A 27,144-nucleotide genomic window follows, 5' to 3' on the forward strand; every position below is an offset into this window, starting at 1 on the left:
AAAAATTAATAGGTTTCATAAATATTTATTCTTAAATAAAAAAAAAGTGATGCATTGTGAAGACGATGATAACATCTGCCATTGAACAACAAATTATTTCAATATCCTCTTCTTAAAAATCGTGAGAAAGCCAAATTAATTTTACATATGAATCTTATCTCAACGTTTGAATTAATTGTATATAATTTTCTATGTGCGGTTAGGTGTATAATTATATGTTCTCACAAAAATTATTTTTCTTTATTTTGATTTCTTCTTTTTATAATTCGGAAAAGCGATTCGTGCAGGAAAAGAGGATCACGGAAACACGTTACTTTTCTCTGCATATAATATTTATTAATTGGTTTCGTAAAGTAAAGGTAGAGGTTATAAGCGATGTCACAGTGAATAGACATAAGAGGGATAGAAAAAAAAAATGGTGCACGCATCAGTTTCATTATTTTCACTTACCACTATACTTTGAGATGAAATTATTTCGAAAAACAATATTAGTTCCCGGTATAAGCTCATTGCTCTGTATCTAAAGGTCCCGGGTTTCGGCACCACTTATGTATCTCTAAGAGCAAATTATAAAAAAAAAAAGAAATGAAATGTCTCACAAGGGTTCCAAAAAAATAATCCTCTATTCAAGTGGTGAATGGCATCGGTACTAAAACATTGGACAAAATAATTTTTTCTGTCATAATTTTAATAACTAAAAATTTGCTAAAAAAAATGTATTGTTTGGATGGATCCTTTAAATTGTATTATATTCACATAACTTTGAATGAATTAAACGATTTTGGAGATATAAAAAGCCTAGTTCGATAGGGAACAAAATTTTTATATCATAGCTATTTTATTTTGTTTAAATATGAAATGGAATTAAATAGTTTACGAATACAACATAATACACATACAGTTGATCGGTATTTTCTGGACAATTTATCTGGAATTAGAAAAAAAACATAAAGGAATAAAAAAAATTGATAAAACAAAATATGTTGGATTTATTCATTTCTCTAGGTTTTAAAATTGTGATTAATAAATAACATTGGTATTATGAATAAATAAAAGTTTTACGGAACCCGAAGGTTCAATGTCGACAATACCAATAACTGAATCCAAATGACTCCCCCAAACCGAAATCCAAAACCCTAATCTTCATTTACTTACATTTCAGTCCAACCCTCGGACGTCTACCTGAAAGCGTTAACAGATTACTATTATAGGTTTATATTCAATATAAAAAATAGTAAAAAATCAACGAAATAACGCTATTTTCAGTAATGTGAATATGAATATTAAATTGTATTTTACTTTATTTACATGCATCCGTCTTGTCATGCTGGTCTAAACATAAATCAACCAGATCAGTCTTGAAGCAATCTTCCCACCTACGCTTTGGTCTACCCCTGGGTTTGCCCAACAGTTCAATGTTTATTGCCATATAGGAGATGCTGTCGGTACTAAGTCCCACAACCTTACACGTTCATCTTATTCCCCGCATTGCTAGAACCTGAACCACATTTACCGAATGCAGTTCCCTCAATTCAGCGTTGTGTAGCCTCCTAAATTCTACGGTTAACTCATCCTTTTTCTGTCAAAATATTTTACGTAACAATTTATTTTCTAAAACCTTAAGACGCTGTTCATCCCTAAGTGTAAGAGGCCACGTCTCGCATCCATAAAGAACAGTGTGAAGGATAATAGTTTTGTAAATTCTAATTTTTAAATTTTTGGATAGAAGGCGCGAGCTAAGCAGTTTCGAAATTGAAAAATAAGCATTTCCCGCCTTCAACCTCGCTTGTATTACCTCATCAATTTCGTTTTTTCTAGTTACCGTAGAACTTAAAGACTTAAACCTATCTACTTGTTGCAACTTATTTTCTCCTATATCTATATCATAAAATTGCTACACTTTCTACTGCTAACCATACTGCTTATATACGTATTTATTTCAAGAACTTGTTCCTTACTGGAGTTTATTAACACCGGCATGCCCAAGCACTGGTATTTTACCACCCAAAGTTAAACCCTTTTCAGTATTCATCACGCTTTTAAAGGCGTATTCTAGTGCTAGATTAATAAGGATAGGTGATAAAAAAATTGCCTTGTTTTAAACCCGACGGGACCGGAATACTTTATTTTCAAAAATCTTAAGTAACGTTCTTCCTTTAATGCAAGAGGCCACGTTTCGAATCAATGACGAACAATGGAAAACATAATAGTTTATGTAAAATCTAACTTTTAAGTTTTTGGACAGTGAGCGCAAGCTAAGCAATTTCCAAATTAAAAAATGACAAGCATTTCCCTCCTTTAATGTCGCTTTTATTTCGACTTCAATTTCGATTTTTCTAGTTACCATAGAACCTAAATACATAAATCTTACATTTTGTTCAAATGTATTTCCTTCTTTGTCACAGCTAACAAAGAACTTTCTACTGTTTTGTCCTTATTTATTTCAATACCGGGTTGTTTACTATTTTTGATCAACATAGTTATATTTAGTTTTATTGAACTATATTTGCCAGATGCAGTTCTCTCAATTAAGTGTTGTGTATCCTTCTGGATCCGAATATTTTACTTGATACTTTATTTTCAAAAAATTTAAGATGCTGTTCCTCCCTTAGTGTAGGAGGTTACGATTCACATTGGTATAAAACAGTAGGAAGGATAACTGTTTTGTAAATTCCAACTTTTTTGGCTTTAGGAAAGAAAGAAGACCTGAGCTAAGCAATTTCGAAATTAAAAAGTGTTTCAGCTTTAATTTCACTTTTATTTCCTCATCACGGATTTTAATGATTTAGAAAGATTTTTTTATGATTATAAATATATTTTAATGGTTTGAATATTATTAGATTTCGTGTGAACAAAATTTTAAATGTATCTGATTAATCATAATGCAAAATATCTTTCTTAAATTCATTTATGTTTTTTTTTATGTAAATTTTATTAATTTTTAAATACAATCAATAATAATTGTCGTCTATTACTTATTGATAGATTTATTTATTGATAGATATTAAAATCTGCCACACAGTTATGTGCAATAGGTAATAGTGATGAATGATCTCATTCATACTAAATTTAAAAAATAAATAAATAAAATAAATTAAAACAAAAAATAAAAAACTAAAAAAAAAAACTCTGTTAAAATATATACAAACAAAAGAATAAACAAGATGAACATAATCAAACTATCTGTATGAAAAATAAATAAATAAAATAAATTAAAACAAAAAATAAAAAACTAAAAAAAAAAACTCTGTTAAAATATATACAAACAAAAGAATAAACAAGATGAACATAATCAAACTATCTGTATGAAAAATAAATAAATAAAATAACATAATGATAAAATAATATATACAATATTTACACAATCGACCTGAGGATCTCTGAGCCCACTCTATCCCACCCCCCACGTGTTAGGGGTAGAGCAGAGCTCAAAAGATCCCAGCGCATCCCTCTTGCCGCATCACTGGTAGTGAGTCATTGGAGGCTTAGCAAGTGCGCTAAAGCCACAAACACTCAACTCCAGTGGAGAATCTGACCATTGCCAGAACTCCAATAGATAGTCTATTACTAATTTAATATACGACAATTACCATTACGTTTATATTTTAATTTTTAAAAAGTTTCTCACGGTGTATTTTGTATCCATTAATATATATTTTGTAGCACATTCGCTTGTTTATTGTTTCTTATGTGTATTTATATTGTTATTTCCATATTCATTTATTTAAATTTTAACCTCTTCATTTCTTTCTTAGTTCAGAACGTATTGTTGGCTCAAAAGTAGTGTAATTTTTTCTCAACAATATTTTGTTTGCATCTGTAAATCAATTTCAATCAGCCATAATGCCATAATGAGTTGTACTATTCGACATGGGATGGGTTGGTATGAAAGAGGCAGTACCGTACCGAGTGGTACATCCTCCTGACTTTCAAGTAAATTTTTTTATTACACTAGGAGGTCCCTCATCCAATTTCTCTTTGGCCTACGCCAAGTTACGTCAGGGATGTCATGTTTTGCCATCTGTCGTATAAATTTATTGAAATGTCTATGTAGTGTGTTCTGAAACCGTTTGTAGGAATGTGGTTTGTTACAGTTGGAATGCGTTGGTCGGTGTGAATGTCTTCGTTTGAAACGTAGAGTGGTGAGTTCGTGGCCAGTATTAAAAATTGTGATTGAAAAGTTTGTATTTTTTTAATCTGTCTTTTTAGCGGTTCTATAAATTTGGTAGGCGTAATTAATTGTATACGTCAAGTTTTTGTCTGAGGGCGAATTTAGAACGTCCGGGTAATATGGAATATAATTGTCTCAGTCGGAAATTTAGCGTTTTACGTTTTGTATTGACGTGTGGGCTCCATGCCAATCTTCTGTCATAGGTAAGTCATAAATAAGTAACAGTGTTTGTTTGTGGTATATGGTGATTGCCTATGTAAAAGGAAGGGCATGTTTTGTGTCTTGGAGTAAATGTTGCATTTTGTAACATGTTGTGGTTAATTTTAATTTTCCATTGTGACCACCAGATGTTGTCCACTAAGACAATGTTTAGGCGATGTATATATTTTTTACTGCACATTTTACCATTTTAATTGCATAATATTTAGCGTTTTCTACTAGTATCTACTGCCTTGATTGTAACTATCGGGTGCGGATCGGTGTAGTGTAGGCCTTCTAAATTTTACAGTTAACTCGTTGACACTCATTCGGTCATTTCACGGAAGCTATTAGTAACATCCGAACTATCCAATGAAGAGTTACTTTGTTATTTTGTCTAAATATAATTCTTTCAATTTACACTTCATTTTAAAGTCTAATCAAAAACGTAAAAATCAGTAGTCGTCACTTGGCCCCGATTCACAATTTTATTGGTATTCAACCTGCGTGTTCACTAAATAGCGTTGGCCGTGGACGTGCGATCACCGATTTCAATTAACTTTTGCTAGGGATACTAGGTCGGAAAATAATAGACATGTTTACTAGGGTTCTTGTCAATTCATCATAGAGAAAAAAAATTTCTTATACAATTTTCAGTTTTTTTTAAAAATATTATTATGGTTATTATGAACAAATTGATTTATTTTCTTACGAAAAAAAAAATTCCAATCGTATTATACGAGGTTTAATGTGTAAAAATACTTGTAAGAAACTACGTCAAATTCATTTTTTTCATAGAGAAAAAATAAAAATTTTTAGGCTTAATTTTTTTAAATTCCTTTCCTGCCAATGTCGGGCGTTATAGTCACTCTATTTATCGTACATGTAGCAGCAGTGAAGCTACTGCCACGTTGAAGCCAGTCGGTGCTACGACATCAGGAATTGTCGTAGTCGTTGACGTCATGATAGTACAATCCTTCTTAGTTTAGTATGATAGTTGACAGTAAATGTTACGGCAGTTCAAGTACTGCCACGTTAAAATCAGTTTACACAATGAAACTTTACATCAACTGTCGAAGCAACTGCCATGTAGTAAACTTTATAGCAGTTACCGTCAGGATAGCATTTACTATCTTAGCACTATCAGGTGTAGCCTGATAAAATCAGTACCTTTCGCGGTATTAGAGCTACTATTACCTTAAGCTATTATTAGTGATTTTTTTTTCAACTAAAATAGTTACATTGATACTCACCAGATGGCAGATAATTCATAAGTAAGACCAAAGGTACGAAAAAGGTTGAGGACTCCTGCAATAGTGTAATCATGTTAGGTGTAGCAACCTAGTAAATATATTTTCTCTAAACAGGCAATACATACCATAATTATTGGTAAATATTGGGTCATTTTATATGAAATGTCGGTTTTCATATGAATTGTCAGTTTGCAGAGGAAATGTAATTTAGAAAGAAAAAAAGAATTCATGAAATCAAAAATATTTTACATTTAAAATATTTACTCTCATTTTCTATACATTTCCCCCAACGGGTTATCAAATTTTCAAACTCAGAACTAAAAAAAGTCAGGGTTTTCTAAAGAAGTGAAGTCACGAAATGCACTTTTGCCTTGGGAATCATTTTCAAAAATTTTACTTTTGAGAAAATTGTTTAAATTAATGAAAAGATAAAAATCTGTTGGAGACAAGTGTAGCGAATAAGGTAGGTGTGAAAAGACTTCGTAACAGCTGGTTTAGTTTCTTCACTGTTTGTCGTGAAAGATGAGGTGTTGTGTGAGTGCAAGGACCCTTCCGATTGATCAAGGTAGGTTGCTTTTCGACAGTTTTGTTATGCATTTTGTCAACATCACCGCAGTGCGATGTGGATGTGATGGTTTGACCTCTGGATCAAAAGGAGAAATCAATTATTTTCTTGGTCTTTTGTCGATATTTAACCACCGGCCTGACCACCTGTCACACGTGTACACTTTTAATCACACGTGATTATCCTTTTTGAAAAAAAAAAGGCTGTTTTTTTTCCTGGTAAGCATTGAGGCGCATGTCTTATGATGATTCAGCTGTTTCCGCTCATTTAGCTCATGAGATACCATTTACCGTTTTTACTTTACTTTACGTTTTTAACTGTCGAGAAACTGTCGGTACTCTAGTATTCATATGTGATAAAAGTCCTCTAACTGTTTGGTAAGGGTTTTCTTCCACAGAAAGCCTAAGTTCATCGTCGTTAATTGCTAGTGGTGCTCTTCCTCTGGGTTGGTTATCCAAATCTGTGGCACCATCAAAAAAATGTTCGAACCACCGGAGAATGGTACGTTCATTCCGAACGCCATGGTAATGTTTCTTGCAGTTGAAGCTGTTTAAACGTGCAAGTTTAAACTCATAAAATTACTCGAAAATTGCGTCTTTCCATGGTTTTATTTGATGGTATACTAAACAATGATCAATCAATGATACTAAAGTTTGTCAAAAATGTCTCATTATATTATTAGTTTAGTAGTACATAGATGTAGTAAACAACAAAATTTCACTAATTCCACTTATATAAATAATTTTGTTCAAATATATCGACGAATTCTATAATGAATAAATAAAAAAATAATAAAGTCAATAATAATGAGCGTGTAGGCTTGTGTATTTTTATTTTTAATAATTAAATGAAATTTCAGTTTCGATGCTTCCTTGTTTTAATTCCATCCCTCAATTATAAGAGTTTATCTTTCGCCCATTCTTTCTGCGAATGAAATCTGAAATTTCCAAATAATCGCCGTAGAGTGAGAATACAATCGGAGTTGACAAAGAGCTTGCGAAAGGTGATTTGAACGAATGTAAGATGAATTATTGAAGAGAGGCCTTTGGTCCGCGAAGCCACAACATCGAGGAGGTGGGGACTCGGACTGGACACCAGGCGCCGCCACAGTCGCGCTACATTCGCCTCAGTCCTCTCGTGGCTTTGAGTGTATTCAGTGCTCCCAGTCTGTATCGTCAGTAGCTCTATCGTCTGTGTCCAGTGTCTGTTCAGGTCTCAGGTAGGAGTCTTTCCATATATCATGTCACTATAAGTCAACTATATCTACAATGAAATAAATAAATTATTCATAGTTAACATACCAATACTTATTCCTAATAAACATTCATAATTTTTTTTTAACAATTTTATACAAAGAATGTATACAACTGTCGCAATTTCTTGACCCGATTAAAATTCAAAACAGTTTTCTACTAGTGCTCAAAATTATTTTCAACAATTAATTAATTTAATTTTTATGTTAATTTAATAAATTAGAAAAAGAATCTTAGGCACAGCGATAAAAATGTGTCAGCATAACAGCTGTTGATTTAAGAACTATTTCCGCATACATTGCACATTTTGTTACCCTTTCATTTTAACCAATGTAATTTTTTTTTTTTACTCTACAATTATAATGGTTTATTATCATCTATTTTATTTTATATTTTGGGTTTAAGCACCGGTTTATTTTAAGTAGACACATGACCGATAAGCCATTGCAGGTTATTACCCGCCAAGTCTTATCAAGGTATAGTGATAAGGTCCTGGGAGAAAGGTTGCTTCTGTACCTTCCCGACTTAGTCTCATATCAAATTCGATATATATATATTTTTATTTAAATTTAATTTATTAATTTTTATTTATCAAATAAATTTAACTATTAAAAAGAAATTTTAGGAAAGTACTACACCATACATATATTTTGTATCTTTATTATAATTATCATCATCCGTTTAATTGTCCATTTTCAAACATATTTTATCTTCACCTATGTCTGATTATAAAAATTATTCTAAAAGTACTATATGGTCACTGATTCTCATGAGCCCGAAAAAAAATTTTACAATTTAAAAAAAATAATAGTCAAAGCTTTATTATTTCAACATCTTTTCTCTTAAGTCAGAAAATATTACATAGTTATCCCACAAAACAATGGTTAAAGAGAGAGGTCTCTAGCATATATGATATTTTTTATTTTTTAAATATAAAAATCGTATGAATAATATTTAAGGACTTAGATGTATCATAGCTTCAGTGACAATAAGTAACATATTTAATTACTTATTTAATTTATTTTTCGAAAAAGTAATGTGTAAAAAAAAATTGATAATAAGTATTTATAATGGTATGTGTGGGCTTAAATCTAGAACAAGTTCTATTTGATTATTGATAAAAATTAATAATAATTCCCTGTAATAAAGCAAACATAAATAAGTTGTTTATAATCAACTTATAATTTTTTTTATAATAGAGTGACATGTTATGGTAATACTATATAAGTTTTTATTAATAAGGATGGACTTAGTTAGTTTTATGAGGTTTTTTCTTGGCCATTTCGAATGTTAAATATTTGGTTATTTTATATATTTACTTTTTTTAAATTACTAAGTTCACATGTTAGTAATAAAAAAAGAGGAAAATAAATGTTATAATTCATATTTTAATCAAAATCTTTAAGCAGTAAATTTTATATTTTTATTTTTTTTTTCCTCCCTCCTAATTTAATTTACTAAGAAAATACAATATATGCAGAGGAAAGTCTTCATATATACATACATATTTACAGTGGCCTTCCTCCATATATACATGTAGACTATCCTCTTTATATATTGTATTTTCTTAGTAAATTAAATTAGGAGGTAGAAAAAAAATATTTATAATCACATATTCTTATATATAAAACCATTTTCATTTTTAAATATATGGTATATTAAATCATCTGTACTATTAGACGTACTTTGCTCGATTAGTAAAGGCTTTAATGATTCCCTGATGTTTTGAAAGAATTGATACATTCATTATATTGGAATATGTGTGGTATAAAATTTAAACAAAAATACAAATATTAAATTTTTCATTGATTAGTGTTTAAACGAATACATTATTTACATTTTCTAAAAGTTCCTATTTATTTAGAAATATTTTGAAAATTATAAAATATTTTTATCTGGTTAAAATTATAGATTTACAATACAGTAAAGTAAATACATAAATCCCTAAGAAACGGGTAATAAATTATTTTTAATAATGTTTGCAACTGGAATAAATTCCAGAACTCGTGCTTCAAAAGAATTCCAGTTCCAGTTCACAGACAATCCTTACGTGATGTCTGTGGTCAGGAACGGCGGGTAGGACTTGAAAGCAAATATAATTGCCACTTTGTTGTTTTAACTATTTAAAGTTTTAAAAACCACCTTTTTTTTAACCTTTTCTAATTACTAGATAAAATCTAGGAGTTTCATTTGATTGACATTTGCTTTAATCGATATATCATCCTTAATTTTTTTTTTCAATCCGATGCTTTCATTATTCTCATCTTATTAAGAAATGTTTAAATTTGTTTATAATTTGCTACCCCTTATCTTTAATACAATGCTAAAGCTTACACGAGACGTTGTCAGAGATAAGGTATCTGATATGACGTTTTGAAGGCATTAGGGGCATTAATGTTTATTTAGGGTTTAAATTATGTAGTAATTTATTGCATAATTTAAATCAGCTACTATTGGCTGTAGTCGGAGGTGAGTGGGACAAACCATTTAGAAATTCAATGTATTAAAAAAAAGTAAATAAAATCGAACAAATTACAGCAGTTATTTAATATTATTCAATAATGTTTATTTATTATGTAAAATAACTAATTGAAAGAAAAGGGGATTAGTTCGTTTGAATTTATTAATATTGATTGAAGCGGAATGTGTTTTCTGAAAATAAAATAAATATATTTTTAAAAAAATGATTTTATTTTTCTGAAATAGTGAATGTTTTATTAATTGCTCAAAGAGAAAATAATTTTTTTTTTTTTTAGAAAACTGCATACCTAAATTATATGAAAACTTAAAAGTCAGTTTTTGAGAAAAAAGTAATAAAAAATATATTTGATTTTAATTGAAACTTACCATGCCGTCAGATGATTTTTTTTCTAGTCCGAATGACTACTTAGTTTATATGTTTTAGTGTTCTAAGAAATCAAAGTACTAGAATTGTGGGACAGACAGGTGCACCTGATTATCTCAGTATCATTTTAAACTATTTCAATTAGCTATCATGGAGATTTACTTATGTAATATGTTACGAAGCTTATAAAATATAATTGTTTCAGTGAAGTTCTCTATTTTTAAGAAAAAAAATATTTTCAATATTTCATCAGTTGAAAAAAAAAAAAATAAATAAATAGAAAATTGTCCCTATAGTTTCTTAAACAATTTTACATTTAGATTACAGATAACCTTGTTACTTCACTAAAATAAAAGTAATATATAAAATAAAATATGTCACATAAATCTGTCCGTTTCTGTTAGGTCCAAAAATTTAAATGATTAATTCACGAAATTAAAAACTAAGCTCTTTTTAAAACATGCGTCGTGAAATTGTGGAAAACCCAATTGTTTTTATTTTTTGCATTTACTATACCTGAAGTTAATTACTGTGAAGCTCGTAATGAGAAAGAAAATAATATAACACTGTCCTATAGTTCTTATCCATATTATCTTTTCGCCATAATAGAGTGTCGAAGTATAACTCTGCCTGTTATATAATATATATAACACAAACACACTCAAGAAAAGGTGTATATATTGAATGATTTGTACATACACCATGCAAAAAGCACATTAATATTGGATACATGGAATTACAAAATTCTATAGAAGACAATATATAGAACGTTATTGACAAAATAAAAAGAAAGAGAGGAACAGAATAGCAATAATAAACAAAATATAACAGAAAAAAAAATGTGATGAAAGAAAAATAAATTAACAGATGCTTCTTTATATTACTAAAAATACTATAGTAATAATAATAATGGGCTTATATTTCCTCAATCAGAATTATCTATTTACTCATCATATAGTTAAGAACATTTTTCTATCTTAAACATTCTATCATATAACACACTGTATTCTGTTTTAATTAATAGTAATAAATAACAAATATGTATAAAATAATCAGTATAAGATAATAATAAATTATTTTAAAAAAGTGAATAAACATAAGATAGATATAAATATAGATCCACAATAATATTTAACAACAAATATATAGACTCAATATTATAATCTCAAAGTAGTTGCTCCGAATTGAAATAACTATTGATGAGACAAAATTAATATTGATCGGCGCATATTGCGATGAAAACTGACTTCGAAGAAATAGATCGAGTTACAAAACAACATAGTAATTATCGAATAATTCTATGTATCGATTCTAATTTTGTAATAAATATTTATTTAAACTCTACGGACCAAAAAAACATTTTTTACCCCTTGAAATAATCTTAAAAAATTAAATTCTCATGCACGCTCGCCCACTCAGCAGATTGGACCTAAATTAATAAACTTATTTACCCATATGACAGAGTAATAAATATACTATATAGATACTATTATTTTGTTGCAACCATTTCCCGATAGTAATCATTCTATTAAAATTATCATTAATTATTTATCAATGAAACTCATATCTTGAGTTTCACCTCACATTTGCCAGTTATGTATTAATTGTATTATATCTGTTGAATTCATGCAGCTCAACAAAGGCGACATTCCATGACTTTATTATGATGAAACTACTACTAACGTTAATTGGATGGATAGTTTCGTAAGAAAAATGTTTGTTGAATCGACCAACGTTTGTTGATTACATTTTGTAATATAATTGTTGACGAAGCTGTTTTGTTTAAATATTATTATTTACTTTATAAACTTTGTTGATGGATATTGTATTACTCTTTCGATTTAATTAAAAAATTATCCTTAAAATGTTCGTGTAATAATACTTTTATGTTAAATTTTTTTTTTTTTTTTTTTACAAAATATTGATAATCATCATTTAAAAAAAATTAAATATATATATATATTTTTTTACTTTTAAACACAAAACAATTTTGATGTTATTAAAGACTTCCAGGTTTATTGAACCCTGACCTGCCATTTTTGTTGTTTTGTTTTTAAACGCTACCGTCAAAACAATTTTTATAAACAATTAATGTTTCGTTTATTTCATCGGTTTAACAGAAGATCCTAATAATTAGTAAAAAATAATTCTATAGTTAACGTAAATTCAATTATTTCTTAGTATTTAATAAAACTACATTAAATATTTTAATATTCTAGTTTTTACTTTCTAAACCTATGTTTCAGTCTTTCTTTTCCATTCGTTCGTCTTCTTGCTGAACTACAATTTTAAATATTTGCCTTTATAATCTTTGTTAATTCTTAAAGCATTAAAACTTTACATTACATTATTGTAATACTTTAAATTACCTTTTTACTTTATAAGCATAATATTGTATTTGCGTTCTTATGTTTTTTTAATTGAAAATTAGATAATATTTAATATTGAATATCTTCTTTAAAAACTTGTTTTCTTACCTTATTTTAGCTTTTGTTCTATATATTTATATATTTATTTTGTTAATTTTATCATCTTTTCTATTATTCATATTTTGCTTATTTGTCTCATCTGTTTGTATTTTACTATTGTATTGATTAATTATTACGAATTTGTGCTGTTATTGTCCGATTATTTGTTTTTTAAAATAATTTGCTATTTTCGTGTTATAATTAGTTAGAAATAGATGTTTTCCAGACTAAATCTTGTTTCTGAAAATTAGCAATTGTTACAACGGGCAACAATTTAACTGACAATGACCTAGGAGGAAATACATTTGAACTGGTAGAGAAATGAAAGTATTTGGCATCAACGGTAATTAGAAAAAAATTATTGACAAGAAAATGCTTTATATTTTTCGATTTCTAAATTTGTTAGCTTGCGTCTTCTGTCTATAATTTCAAAATATACAAAACTATTATCCTTCCTACTGTTCTTTATAATACATTAAGGAAGGAAATGTTGCAAGGGTTTTAAAAGTATACTAGTTAGACCGAAGAAAGATAAGTTAACCGGAGAATTTAGGAGGCTACACAAGGCTGAAATAAGGAAACTGCGCTCGGTAAATATAATCCAAAGCGAATTCAAAATCAAAGGCATTGAGGCGAATAAGAAGGTCGTGTAATATTGTTAAGCTTAGTGACAAACGGATGTCTAAAAATTTAATAAGCATTGATCCGATCTGAGTGGTAGAACGAAACGTAGATGGGTGGATTACGTCAAAATTAATGTGGATTTATGTAACATTATTAAATATACACATATTATATAATTAAAGTAACTGTGCTGATCCTACAATCAAACACTTCTAGTGTGCCATAGGTGAACTATAATAAGAACGTTATAAGAAATGTTAGTTGTTTTCAAATAATTAGATTTTTGTTTATAATTATAACTTTGTAAAGATACTTTCATTTCTTTTAATAATATACTGTTGGATTTATTAAAACTGTGAAAAGTTACTTTTATTCAATTCTATTGTTTCAGGTAAGTAGAAAAGTTTTTCTAATAAGATGTATTTTACTCGACTGCTGTTATAGCTCCTTAACCTTTGATTTATGACAAACTATTGTTTTAGCAATCGTCTGTCTACTTTCTTCAGAATTATATCTATATCAAACTTTCATGTTATATTAATATTTAAGGTTTGGGTCCAGTTAATTTAGGTCAGTGTTGGGAGGGAGCGTAACATTTTGCTAAACTTTCGACACATTTCGGGCGTCCTTAAAATGTATCAACTATTGGCTATATGGGTCGGCGAAGCTATATCGATAGCAAAAGAACGTGGAATCGATTGTGCAAGTTGAAAAAGATAGATAAAATAAAAAGCTGAATGCAAAAGTTGGTACTATTTGTTGTCTTTATCAGAGTACGTCCTTGTTCTTATATTATCCCCCGCTATAAAAGATCCAATATTCTATATTGGAGTCCAGTATTTATCACATCCAGAAAAATACAAGGTTTTTATTTATTAATTCGTACACATTGTAGTCAATTCAGTCAGTAAATTCAAAGCTAATAAAAAAGAATCAAATAATATTTTATATACATATTTTTAAAAAAACATTAATATTATCATTATCCAATAATATTTTATACAAATATATAAAGATTTTTAATTAATATTATCATCATACAATCATATTTTATGTTTAATGTGATAGTAAAAATAAAGTTATATATTCATTGATTGATTGTTTTATTTTATTTGTTTTGCTTTTATTTATTTTTTGTTTACATTTATTACAAAATATTATTTAATGCATATAATATTAATTTAACCATTTTACTTAAAGAAATATTTAATACTTTTTCATTTTGTTAATTATCATTTTTTTCTTTTTTTTTTCTAATTTATTATTATTAGAGAATAGCTGAGGTTTTTCTTATTCGTTATTTTTATTTTGTAAATTTCTGTATTTTACTACAAGGATTAAAGTCCATTTACATTTCTTGTTATATTATTCTAAAGGGACTTGTCCTATAATAAATAAAAATTATTATTAATAAAGATCCTACTTAATAATGCAATAATGAAAATTAACTAGTAGATGATTAACGAAAAATTCGGTATTTTTTTATTGAGTTGAGTGGAAAGGATAAGGTAATATATGTGTTTAACTTTTTATAATAATGTTACTAAAATTTAAATTATCTTGTCTCCATCCACTTGTTTCCACTTTCATTCAGTTGATCGTTGATATATTAAAGGGTTTTATTAAAAAATAAGAGGAATGAGAAGGATAACTTTAAAGCAGAATGGTGGGGGAATACGGCTTTTTTTTTTTTCCAAAATTAGGTGAATGGGAAGGTCAGTGACCCTCTTATCGAGACTTTTAGTGTGTTGCGGGTCTCAGCGCCATCTTGCAGCTACTCAACTACAGTTGTACCGGCTTCCTAAGTTGGTTATGAATTGTTCTTCTTCGGAAGAATAATAAAGGCCCGTGATCCTTTAGTGTGTGGACGATATTACACCTTTCTCTACAGTAGTGTGCATTTATGCATTAATGAAGGATTTTTAATTTAGATATTCCCCGAAATAAATGTTGCTGCCATTGTCCAAATTAATGGTAATCTAATAGTTTCGCTGGTATAAGTATTTGTACTTGATTGTGCATAATGGATTAAAAAGTAAATGAAGCATGGTTAAATAGCCTATATACTTTAAATGACACTAATAATAAGCCAAAGATTTAATTGAATCAATTTTTATTATTGATTTAAATGGTTACATAAAATAATAAATGGTACTAAATATAATAATAGATGCTGTAATTTCCTTATGTTGAAGATGTAAGTTATTAGGTGAGTTATTAAAATTTTGAAAATGCATATTCTAGTCCTCTTCTTATGTTCTCTGCCCTCTTTCATCCTCCCTCCGTCGCTTCGCCAGAGTGGGGTGTAGTTTATACACTCATGGTTTATTGTTGATCTCAGCCAAAAAAAAAAACTCGAGAAAGTTCACTTTTCTCTTCTTTAGAGACCAAGATGGCCTCCAAAGACTAGCTGCCACTAGATGGCAGTATGTTGAATTCTTATTCAAATTTGAGGGGGGAGCATCCTCAAACAAAGGGTGTTCAAGAATTGATAGAGATCACAAAAAAAAAAAAATTAAAATTTCAGTTTATTCTATAGTTTTAATAATTTCGAAATGAAATTTGCCACATCTTATTAAATACACTTCATTGTATTTTGTGTAGTAAATTCGATTTTATAGCCTTATTTCAGTTTTTCAGCAGACATAACTCGAACTTTTTCCATAGAAAAGGATATTTTCATTGAATGATTCTTAAAGACAATCCAATTCTGAATTTGATACTAATAATTTTTCTGGCCTGTGGTTTCTTGACCATTTGCTGACAAATGATACGGAATATCGAACAAACTTAAAGAAAGTAATTAAAGAGAATTCAATTTCTCGTTAGAATCTGTCATCATTTGATTATCGGGCTGTTGAAGAGATTGAAATACCTATCATAATGACGAATTTTTATGATTACTGATAGCTTCAAAAACTGAAACGACTTTTTCCTTTACTTTTGTTCTATATTCCTTACTGTTTAACCTCATATCGGTTATCACTTAAAAATTACTTTCCGATTTACCCCTTCAAGAAGCGTTGTAATGCGTTTGTAGAAAATTGTTTTCTGTTACACTATAGCCGTGAGTCAACCCTGTGGGTTCTAGAGCCATTCTGGTGTCTGCCCAGCCTTACAAATTGGGTAAAAATCTGGCGATCGATTTTTTAACGGTTCTGACCAAAGCACCTCCTTGCACAACCGTTGGTGTAGTAACAGTAATTCCTTACAAAGTACTGAACCACTGACCCTTCATGGGTTGTTGCTGTACAGATTTAATTTTTTTAATTTTAATTGTTTATATTGTTTTAAAAATGTCAGGCTAGATTAGAACAGCTTATTTTATATAATTATATGCTCTCTCCTCTTGACCCTTAACATTTTTGAGATATTGATTTGGTGATTATTGCTGATTTTCCAACCTTAACTAGTTCTTCTCAAGCGAATCTAAATTTGGCTTTTCCAACAGACCGAAGTAGTTTTTTTATATGGTCTATGGTAGTAAGTCAAATATCAAGACGAATTCATATCGGATACTTTTTGATCCTACACGACCTGAAGACATAAAGGTAAAAAAAAAAACAATAACAATTTGTTGAGTTTTTGACGAATCGTAAACTATATAAAACAAATTCTTTGAAAATCTTGAAGGGCTCTCAAAGAACCCTGCTCTACCCGTTGTGCATGGCCTCAAGTCGAGAGTGTAAATACTGTACATAATAGTGTATATGTGATTAGTGCTTTAATTTTATTGTTTAATTTATTCAAAACTTTACTTATTTTATTTCTTAAAATAAGAGATTTTATTGTTATTTCTTTTTTTATTGAGTTATGGATGTGATCATTTATCACTATTACATATTATGTTTTTCTTTGATCGATTCTTGCACCCGGGACTGCTTTACTAACTCCGTAAATTCCTACCTACATATTTCTCATCATTCGTTCCTTTCTTACTAATAGATTATTCCAAGTAAACCACAATGGTTCCTATTCATCCCTCTATTTTCAATCCGCTGGTGTTCCTCAAGGTAGTATTCTCGGTCCCATCCTCTAAACCGTCTATACAGCTGACATCCCTAACTCCTAACACTATCCTTACCACGTATGCTGATGACACATGTGTGCTCACAGTTAGTAATAACCCTTTGATTGCATCCCAAACTCTCCAGTCACATATCACAATCCTCGAAGAATGATGTCGAAATTGGAGTATAAAAATAAATCCCAACAAATCCCATCTAATCACATTTACTCTTTGTCGTAAACCTGCCGACTGCCCTACAGTATACTTTAATAATGTGGCTCTTACCACTGTAGAACAGATTCGTTATCTTGGACAACATCCTGACAAACGACTGACCTGGAATCCTCACACAAGACTGAAAAGACAGGAAACTGCACGCAGATTCCGACTATTACCAGCACTTACTAGACAAACGGTCTAAACTTCCAACACATTACAAAAGACTGATCTACATGACAATAATAAGGCCCATCTGGACATACGGAGTTGAGCTTTGGGGCTCCACTTAACCTTCGAATTCCACTCGTATCCAATCTTTACAATCCAAAATCCTGATTTTGTTACTAATAAAACCATCCATAAAGATCTAAATGTTCCTTATGTAACCGATCTAGCCCGAACCCGATATTATTCCTTCCATAATAAACTCCCTAACCACCCAAACCCACTAGTTTCTAACCTTGCTTCCTCTTCCATTCCTGGCAATCCTCCGAGGCGCCTGAAAAGAAGATGGCCTCGTGACCTGATATTGTAAACTGTTTTTAGAGTTCTACTACTGGGTAGTTTCTCTACATGCTGTATCATATCATTATGTCATTATGATCAAATTTACTTGTTGTATTTTTTATATAGTTGTAAATATCAATAAATAAATAAAATGTTTTTCGGTTCCCTGCACCTTTATGCCTTCAGGCACCTTTAAAACCTACTTTACTACCAGAATCTGAAAAAAAAGTTCCTTAATCTTTTTGAAATTTTAGAGTTAGGTGCAATGCAGAAGGTTATTAGAAAATTAATACCTTTCAAACGATAGTGAACATCTACAGTTATGATCCAGCGATAATCAAATAAAATGCCAAAAATTGTATAGGTTAGGTGGAAGGGAGGTTGTATAATGGATCACATTTTATGTATATTCAGATTGAATGCTGTACCAGGGTTGTTACTATATTGCGATTTATACTTATTGTTCGGGATGTGATAAATTCTTGATAATTCTAAATATTTTAAGGGGTGTATTGCGTATAGATTACAACAGCTTATATTTCGATCAGAAATGAATAAAAGACCTCTTGCTCCAAAATTCAGAACCCCTCAACCCTAGAATTAGGGCCAATGAAGGGAACAAGGGACTAATATTTGATTAGTAGAGGGATCGATTTTCACGAGTTAAGCGACAGAAGATTCGATCTAAAAATACAGTGAGCAGTAAATAAGTGAGTGAGATAGGATCTAAGGGGACCTTGAGTGAGCAGATATCGCTCAATTCCCTGTTCACTTCCCCCCCCCCCTCACCCTCTATTTAGGCCGATGGCTTTGACATTTCGTGTCTGCGTTATCTAAGCGTCACAGGGCAGCATAGCTCATCAATATATATTTTGATGTCTCCTCAATAGCATGTCCGAATACTCTTTAGAAAAATACAAATATAATGGTTAAAATGAATTTACGGTTCTGTCAGGGAACGTTTCATTATTGGTTAACAGAGCTTAATTAGGAATTGTTTATTACAAAAATGACGAAAGTAGTAATAAATAATACAAACAATTAATGTCTTTAATAAATAATTAAGGAAGATAAAATATAGAAAGGATTTCGATTCGGGAAAAAAACGAAACCACCCGATACCTCCCGATCTCATTCATATCTACGTGGCTTCGCTATCTTTTATAAAACTGTTTTATCCTTGGCAGGTAAAAAGCTGCTATTACTTTTACCTCAAGAAACACTAAAATATGATTTTTTGTGTTAAATGAAATTTGTATGATGCGAGCGCCGTTCAGATTTTCACGCAATATGTTTGGGCATTTATCATATTGCCGAAGAAATGTACTTTTGTCGCTTTGTTATAATTATAGTTGTTTAGATTGAACCGCTTTGATTGTCCGTTTAGAGTAACTTCCGAACAGCTTGTAAGTTTACATGGTATACCTGATGTGTACAACAGTAGAATTATATACAAGAGATTGACAAAACATTTATTCGTGATGGAAGAAAACGGAGTTCATTTTTCGATAAAATTCAACTCAAAACTAAAATTTTTACTCCCTTGAATTTAAGTATTTCTGTACCAATAGAAACAAAAACTTTTCTGTCTTTCAGATGATAAAAATAGAATACACACTCGCTAAATTTGGGTGTTATCAAAATATACCCAAATTTATTTAAATAATTGTAAATACATCTCAAATTCAAATTGATTTAGTAGAATTCGATTTGTGCTATTTAAGGTCATTTTGAAACAGTTAAAATTTAATGCTTATCGGTTTACTTGTTTAGAAACTATTAAAAATTTTAATGATATTTTTGCTACATAACTGGAATTATATATAACGGCTTTACAAAAATAACTAGGTAATGGAAGAAAAGGGAGTTTATTATCGGTTTCAGAACCCCTTAAAAAACATAAAAATTAGTCAAAATAATCAAATAAACCTTTAAAATGTTTTTTCGTAGCCCTGTTTGAATGATATGACTACCGTAAATTATAATGAATTTCCTATAGAATTAGCTCATTCAGTACAAGTCATAACAAAATTTGGAGGTTCCAGCAAAGCTAAATTTCAAGGAATGGTACATCAGAGTAAGTCTACCAATTTTCAAATTCATATTAATAATACATATATATAATTTGAAAAAAAAAATAATTTTCTGATTTAAAAACTTCAAAAGGTTTGAATTAGACTCATCAACAATTCAATATTTATTAAATTGAATTTTATAAATAAAATAATAAAAATATGATATTAGAAAATAGTTTTCTTGATGTATTTTTGTAACGAAAATGATTCTAATGAGCGAAATTGTTAAAATTAAATTATCTACCATAAAAACAATAATAAGAAATTAATAATTACTCTTTTATGTTGTACTATTATCCCTAAGAAGCTGTTATTCACTTGTTAATCACCATGCATAATAATATTGACTAGTTTAACATCTCGTTAACATCATTACATTTAACTAATCTTACACGTAAAAAATATGACATAAAATATAAATAAATCCGTATAAAAAGAATATTCCATATAACTTCATACAAAAGTTTATTTCATACCTTACTGAACTTATTTTTAAGATTAGAAGGCATTTGTTGAACGTTATTTATCAACACTGATGAAGAAATAACTGCTATTTTTGATGTCTGACTGAGAAGGATTCAAATTTTCTATCACCAGCTCTTTGGTAGTATTTAAATTGAAATTAGAATTTCCAATTATCCTCTTTTCTTTCTTTCTGTATATTTATAACTCAATTTAAATTCCTTATTTTTATTAACCGATAAATTAGAAACAGGAATCTAGAAATATGACTTGATATAGAGTTTTCAATTTTATATAAATTAAACTTTTTATAAAAATAATGAGGTGTAGATAGTTGACCGTAGATTAATGATTGGAGAAGTTTATCCGGGGGTGCGGTCAGCAAAGAACAACATAAATAAACAAAACCATATTTATTTATTTTATGCCGACGTTTCGACCTGAAACTCAGGTCTTCATCAGGGCTATAGAACAAAAGAGATAACAACAACATTTAGAGAAACATACAATTGAAAGGGAATAGTATACAAACAAATTTAGAATTATACAAAATATTGAATTAAATCATAAATGAAAAGGAATAGTATACAAACAAATTTAGAATTATACAAAATATTGAATTAAATCTTAAATGATAAAAAAATTGATAACTGAAACATAGTGAGTGGCTTATATCTGAATCACAGTGTGAGTATTAACTTATATACCTATAATGTACCTTATATACCTGTAATTCAGATATAAGCCACTCACTATTTTTCATTGTCTTTCATAGTGTTCAATTTGTACATTCAATTTATTTATTTATTTTTTCAGTCTTTTAGACACTGCTTGCATATCTTATATTATACATATCTTCTTACCTACATGATATTATATTTCATCTGTCACTGTTTCCAATCTACTACCATACCATTCCACGATTATCAATCAATTAAAAGTTTGTCCTATGCAATTATCAGTTTATATATCAGTTTGTCAATTTTTTATCATTTAAGATTTAATTCAATATTTTGTATAATTCTAAATTTGTTTGTATACTATTCCTTTTCAATTGTATGTTTCTCTAAATGTTGTTGTTATCTCTTATTTTGTTCTATAGCCCTGATGAAGACCTGAAACTCAGATCGAAACTTCGGCATAAAATAAATAAATATGGTTTTGTTTATTTATGTTGTTCTTTGCTGACCGCACCCCCCGACAAACTTCTCCAATCATTTTATAAAAATAAAGTAAATTAATTTTATTATTAGTTGACTTTATTATTGTTATTATTCATACTAGGCAGTTAACATGTAATTTAACAGTTCTTTAAAACTGTATTAAATAAACTTTTAGCTCATCTTAACAGATTTTTTTTTTTATCTTGGGAAACTGATTTACAATTTTAATATTTTTATAACAAGTTTAATTAAGGTGGCTGGCAATAACAAGATAATAAAATAAAAGTAATTTTCAATATGTTTTATTGAATTTAAACTTATTGGCACTGAAATCTCTGACTGCTTGATTTAGTAATTTAAATAAACATGACATAATCCTTTTCGGTCCTAACCAGCTAGTTAACACCTGATAACGCAGTAAAGACTCCTAACCACAGGCTACGCTACAGAAGAACGAGTCACGAACATTTATCTTTCGGGACTAGAGTAATTTGCTTAGGATGAGCGGGGGTAATTGTGGGTAGCCAGGAATCATAGAGAGATTTATACTGAAATTCTTTAAAATCAGAAGAGGAAGGATGAAATATGACATATAAAATTTATTTTCAAGAATTAAAATCATTTCATTATTTAACATACGTATAAACATATATATATTTTTATTTTTATATTATTCCATTTTCTTATTTTAATTCTATATTAGGAAGATTGTAAGATTATTAATGCTCCTTCTCATTAATTGTTAGTAAATTATTATTGTAGTGGTAATAATATGTTTTCAATTGACATAACTTTAAAAAGTAATGTGTTTAGGACCTCTATTGTGCCCACAATAATGATTACAGAAATCTACAGACTGAATTTATTATAAAAATATCTGTTACAATTCATCATCATATTTATTTAAAGAAATCATGATACATATTCTACGGGTGAATTATCCTCAAACCAGTTATTTTAGTAAACCAAACTTAGATGTATTACTTATTATTATCATTATTTCTCTTTCTCATGGTCATCATTAATGTAATACAATATAAATTATCAGTCTTATTCTTCAAACAAGGGAAATGACTCCAACTCGTATCACGATTTAATGTATAACATACTTTTTTGTGCTAAGTTAAAATGCAAACGTTCCTTAAGATTTATATAGGAGCTAAGAAATCTATTACTATGACAAATGGTAAAGGATTTTTCTCCAAATAATTAAGTTAGAAAAGTAAAAATTTCCTATGTTTTTTAATATTTCTATTCGGGATTTTATTACACTTAAAAAATATATATTTTTTTAAAATAATTTTTAAACATAGCCACATATGTTCATACCATTTTAAAAATATATATATACTATAAAAAATAAATTATTTGTGCAAAACATTACTAAACATTTTTGTTTGAAAACATTGTTCTTAATGGTATAATAAAAATAAACTAATCTTTATAAAGAAAAAATATAATGTAATAAAAAAAAGGTAACAACTCTGAGAAAATGTAACAGTATAATTAAACAAACTTGAGTTCTGAAAACCCTTTTAAAACATTTTTTTTTAATTTACATAAAGTGCCGTTAAGTATTGTACAACCTTTTGTATACTTATTTATTTTATTAGTGTAATGTTTTCTAACAAAAGTTTATTACAAGAAGAATACCTAATTATACTCAGTATTAAAGATAATTTTTCTTATTAACTTTTCTCAAAATGGAAAAAAAAATTTTAACTCTGTTTCTTATTACAATATTCCTTGTTAATTTACATCTTTACGTTTTTAAAATATGACAAAATCTTGAAAAGCAATATTCAACGGATTTAATATTTTCTCTACATTAGAAATTCAAAGTAATTATTAATAAACATTTCGATTCTCACTGGTTACATAATTTTTCAGTTCGAATTTCACAGATCTTCAACTATGTATTTGAAATTTAATAATTTATCTTGGTGTAATGTTTAAAATTTGTAAGATCTTAAACCCGGTACTGCTCTATAAACTTCGTAAATTCCTACCTCTCACATACTTTCTCATAATCCGTTTATTTCTCACAGATAGATTATTCCAAGTATACCACAATGGTTCCTATTCATCCCTCTATTCTCATTCCACTGGTGTTCCTCAAGGCAGTATCCTCGGTCCTATCCTCTACACCGTCTATCAATCAAAATCAGCTGCCATCCCAACAACTCCTAACGCTATCCTAACCACGTATGCCGATGACTGTGCTCGCAGTCAATTATAATCCTTTAATTGCATCTCAAATTCCATATTACAGCCCTTGAAGAATGGCAAGAACGTTATTAGAGTGCTACCAATGGGTAGTGTCTCTATACATCTGTTTCACTCCATTATAACTTACATCAAATTGACTAAATGTATAATTATATGTTTTTGTAAATTTCAATAAAGATATAAAACAAAAAAAAAACAAGATTCCGTAAACGATCTAATTTACATTATATTCTTATCTCTTTTGGAACTATCTCGTAGATATATGATTAGATTCAATGTTCTACACAACATTTTTTGCTTCTACTCTAGATAGTTGAGTAACCCATTTATATTGCTGACTATTTCTGAACCACACTGCAAAAGTAAAGCAATTGCTGTTAATATAATCTCTATAGCATCAAAACTCATTTAGGATTCCAACCAGACTCTCTGCAGTGTGCTCATCCATGATTATATATAGATGTCAGATCATTTATTCATACGGATCTGGATTGGTGACTGCCTCTGCAGTTTGCCTTCCTGGTACAGGAACACCTGTTGGTATGTAAGGAGAGGCCTCCTTAAGGGAAATACAAGAAGGCCTGATACATATTTAAGGATGAGTGATTACGTTGTTCTCAACCTGAATCTGAATATGCTCGAACCTTGGCTATATTAGTTCCATTATAAATTCAGAGCTCGTAGACATTCCCGCCCTCTATACTTATGGCTATTATATACATAATATTTTGTCAGCATTTTATTTTCAAACCTCTACGTGTCTTTGTTGCTAATCTCTCTTTGATGTAGTGACATTTCAGTGACAAATAAAAGTTGTTCAACGACGCATTTAACTAGAGAAATATTAAAGTCTAGTTGACCCTACTATGCTTCGCTATTGCTAGATTAGAGTATGTTATATATGCAGATTAAATGCTTGATATCAATGCAATTATACTTAAACATTTTTTAAATATCATAATTTTTATGTCTTGGCAGCAAATTCTACAAAAAAAAATGTTTGAACATACAAGCAAAAAAATTGTTTATAAGTGCCTAAATTTTATTTTTTTTTCCCCCAAGGGAATTTATTCCTCATTCGAACAACTGCTTTAAAACCAGAAAGACACCAAACATTTTGAAAAAAAATCGGTTTACAACTTTCGTAGATCTTAGATCGTAGTGAACCTTACATTTTTATTGTTTAAATAAAATAAATTATTCCTTCCATAATAAACTCCCTAACTACCCAAACCCACTAATTTCTAACCTTGCTTCCTCTTCCATTCCTGCCAATCCTCGCAATTTCTCAAGATTCAAAAACTGGTCATAGAATCTGGACTCAAGTCAAGAAGAACCATCTAGAATCCAAATCCTTGGCTACACAGATGATTGAACATTCATTGGCCTTGTTGTAGACTGTAAGAAAACTAAATGAATGGTCGCTAAATAAATGAAGCCTCCTGATGAAGTCTCCATTCCACTTAGACATTACACATTTGAACATTTTAGTGAATTCATATGTCTGGGTTCTGTAGTTAACAAATATAATTATATTGCATATCAATGATTAATCATTTGTGAATATTAAGGAAAATCCTCAATGCTCCTTATTTTGTTACTAATAAAACCATCCATAAAGACCTAAATGTTTCTTATGTAACCGATCTAGCCTGAACCCGATATCATTCCTTCCATTATAAACTCCATAACCATCCAAACCCACTAGTTTCTAACCTTGCTTCCTCTTCCATTCCTGCCAATCCTCCGAGGCGCCTGAAAAGAAGATGGCCTCGTGACCTTATATTGTAAACTGTTTTTAGAGTTCTTCTACTGGGTAGTTTCTCCACATCCTGTATCATATCATTATGATCAAATTTACTTGTATTTTTTATACAGTTGTATCAATAAATAAAACAAAACAAAAAAAATAAGATAATTTCTAACCAAGATAAGTCTCATAACACTTTTTATTATCTCTTCACGCACTCTCACCTGATCAGAAAACTGCCACCTCCAACATGCAAATATTTTCAGTCCATTCTTAAGATTAGACATATTTTTGAAGAATGCACTCAATATTTGCCTACAATAAACTGGATAGGACTGACCTCAAATTTATCAGATGCTCTCACAGATGAGGAAGCTAAAATTACATTAGTGTTTGAATTTTTAAAAGCACATTGCTCTCCTCTTCGATTTTTATTTTTTTTTATTTATTTTTTTTTTTTATCATTTTTTTTACATTTATCAGGCGTTGATGACCAGAGGGTTTTACGCCTTTAAACAACAATCAACAACAACAACTTTTTATTATTCCTTTAAATTTCCAACGTTTCGGACCACCTTGCTATCCTCAAGGACAATCTTACATATAACTTTACACTTTTTTTCAGGCTATTCTGCCAACATTAAATCTTGCTATTTTTAACTTTTTCAATTATTTAAAAACTTTGAATTATAGATTAACTTAACGCTATCATCACAAAATATTGTACATTTTTATTTATAAAGATAGGTGATATTGAAAATTCTTTACTAATACTTGTTCGATTTAGTTGATTTTATTTTCTTTGCTAATCCTATTACTTACCAAATTTTCTTATAAACATTGTATGAAAAAATGTTTGCATTTTGAGTTATGCACAATTAATGTTTAATTTTGACCATCACTTTTTTTGTTACTCGATGAATTCAAGATTTTCATAGCTAAGAACTTTCCCAGGACGACAGCGAACATTAAAAACTCGGTTAAGAACTTAAATAAGTAGATCTTAGATATTTCCATTATTCTGTACTTCTATTCATATAAAAAAAAAAAATGTGATTTTATAGGTACCTCTGAATGAGAAAAAGTGTACTTCTAAACTAAATGTTTTATTGAGTCAATCATAAGATTATGCCCATCAATTTTGGTTTGCTTTTAAATCCAAGTAGTTACTTTGGAAATAAATATAACGTAAATCTGTCTTGTTTACTGTGAGCCAAATATTAAAATAAAAAATATTTTATTGTAAAGCTATCTGAATGTAGGAGTATAAATGTGCCGTATAAATATCTAAATAAACAAAATAGAAATAAAAAACATTAAGAAAATTAAAGATTAATATAAAAAATCTATATT

At 29.2% G+C, this 27,144-nt stretch overlaps 1 protein-coding gene across 4 annotated transcripts in view; it reads left to right on the plus strand.

Moving 5' to 3' along the window:
* Positions 1-7,257: 7,257 nt before the first annotated feature.
* The window catches only part of LOC106680705 (very long chain fatty acid elongase AAEL008004), a 313,611-nt gene continuing 293,724 nt past the window's right edge, over positions 7,258-27,144 (plus strand). For 2 of the 4 annotated variants that reach the window (XM_067046771.1, XM_067046769.1), the window contains exon 1: positions 7,258-7,406. The gene's annotated coding sequence lies outside the window, so the exon portion shown is untranslated. The remainder of the gene's footprint in view (positions 7,407-27,144) is intronic. The other 2 variants (XM_067046773.1, XM_067046772.1) reach the window with 1 other exon arrangement.

This window comes from Halyomorpha halys, unplaced genomic scaffold (assembly GCF_000696795.3).
Source record: "Halyomorpha halys isolate HHAL.00 unplaced genomic scaffold, Hhal_1.1 Scaffold281.1, whole genome shotgun sequence".
Taxonomy (NCBI): domain Eukaryota; kingdom Metazoa; phylum Arthropoda; class Insecta; order Hemiptera; family Pentatomidae; genus Halyomorpha; species Halyomorpha halys.